The following is a 2,456-nucleotide window of genomic DNA, read 5'->3' as shown; positions in this document are numbered from 1 at the left end:
TCTCTCCTCCGCTGCTGGTTGTGTAGTGATCCAGTGTGGACGGAGCAGCTGGAGTCACTAACTTTTAACCCCGCCTACACGGGCAGTGACCCCCCCCTCCCTCCTCCTCTTTACTTTAACTTGACGTGTGTGCTGGTTTAAATCACATTTACATTCCACTATGATCAAGTTCAAGATAACTTTATTGTCCCCAGAGGGTAATTTACGTTGCAGACAGCAGCAAAAACAACAATACACAATATAATAATTTGATCCAGACTCTCTCTGTGTGTGTCCGTTTATTCTGCTCACACTGTTGTTGTGTTGTGGTCTGCAATCGTTGTGTCCGTCTAATTCCTGGAAACTGATTTTCATTTCAACACTGTGTGTGTATGTGGTGTATTCTGGAAGATTGTGTTTCATATGTGTTTTTTTTGGTCTTTTTTTTTCATTTCTTAAACTGCTGTAAATGTTTCCGAGAAAAACTACTGTGCTGCCTTCAGGTGTTTCTCGTAAACTCCGGTTTCCCAGATGGATGGAAACTTAAACTTGTGTCATGTGGGGCTGGAAAATGTTGTAATTCACTAAGCAGCCTACATTACATGCTACTTCACTTCTGCTCTACATGGAAAATATTTGCCTCCAAAAACACTCAACATTTATATATTTAGTTTAAGAAGAATCAGTTTAAAAAGTTTATCAATACTTCATCTCATGGTCTCTTCTTAAGAATCCAGACCTCTGAACGTCTCACTACAGCTTCAGAGCAAAGATGGAAAATGTATCTGACAGTTTTTTTATTAGCTATCACAAAGTAAAGATGAGATTAAAGCACAAAACGTTTTTCTTCTTTTATCTCTTTTAGATTTGTCCTGTTCATCCTGCACCTGTCGGCTTCCTGCTGTGATTAATGTCACTTTCAAACTTTTAATCTTTTATTTTTATTAACCATTATTTATCCTCAAACCATTTTCACCATCATTACTCTTTTTATGATTTAACATGTGTGTTTTTTTCTTCACGCTTTTGCTTTTATTAGCAATTAACAAAATTATGTAAAATAATCTCTTACAAATAAGCAACAGTGAAATATCAAATAAAAGTCCTTAATTTCCTCACTGAGGATAATAAAGTTGACCTTGAACCTTCATTCACAAACAGATTCAGTAAAGTTCACTTCTGTCAAGAAAAAAAAAAAAGTTGAAATACCTAAAATAAAGTAGCCTAAACTTATATGTGTACCTCAAGTTCAGAATTACCTGTTTTTTTTCCTATGGGCCCTGAAGGCAACCTCACGTGGCTGCTCGCGCGCTTTCCCGTGCCCAGAGGTTCACACATCTGTTTCCAATTAGCTGCTGCTGCTGAAGCTGCTGTTTCCAGAGTTTTTTCCTGGTACAGTGAAGTGCTCACGGCCAACAACAACAAAAAACAACCTGCAGCCACTTCCGCTGCTCCGCCACAGGGGGGCGCCACAGGCCAGATAGATAGATAGATAGATAGATAGATAGATAGATAGATAGATAGATAGATAGATAGATAGATAGATAGATAGATAGATAGATAGATAGATAGATAGAGATAGATAGATAGATAGATAGATAGATAGATAGATAGATAGATAGATAGATAGATAGATAGATAGATAGATAGATAGATAGATAACTTAACTTTAATCTACTGAATTTATTATGTAGTCCTGTATTTTAATGTTATTCTATTGTAATGTTTTTTATTTGCACTAATCGTTTTCACACTACAGGTGAATAGGGTAAACATTTTAAATAACAGATATCACCATGAAACTTCCCAAGTTTATCACTAATACATTAAGACAAATATTTTTTGTATTACAAGTTTTGTGAAATTGTATGTTTAAATATGTAAATGAGGCAATATCTGGTGAAATGTGTGCTGATTTGCATACATTTCCAGAACCGAAATCTGAAAAATGGCCCTGTAATGGAAATGTTTAGTATGTATTCATTTCTACTGTTTTGTGCTCTCTGTCTGATACAATAGAGAGATACATGTTGTGCATGTTCTCACCTAACATCGCCTGATTCTTGTATTTGACGCCTGTTGCTGACCTTGGTGGTGTACATTGTAATCTGTTTCAGCTAAATAAAGTTCTTGTGGGGGGTGTATAAGATTCTACAAAAACCCTCTGTTCAGTGTATTTTTTTGTTCCATTCCTTGCAGACTGCGTTGCACTTTGTTTGACTGAGAACCTTCTTTGCAAAGAATAAAACCCTTAAAAGACAGTCGATCTCAACATCTTTATTTCAGATCTTGCCAAACAACTTTCCACAACAGCCCCTCTCAAAATTCTTGTTTTATTTTATTGACATATTAGAGTCAGAAGTTTTAACAGAGGGGATTTGGGATATCTCTTTTTATCACTTTGTAAATGAGAAAACACTGTCACCAGCCTTAAAAAAATCAAAATTTGCCCTGTTTTTAGGGATAAAATGTTGTAT

Source organism: Trachurus trachurus, assembly GCF_905171665.1.
Source record: "Trachurus trachurus genome assembly, chromosome: 19".
Lineage (NCBI taxonomy): Eukaryota > Metazoa > Chordata > Actinopteri > Carangiformes > Carangidae > Trachurus > Trachurus trachurus.
The sequence above is the reverse complement of the archived record's forward strand: the minus strand, read 5'-3'. Positions refer to the sequence as shown.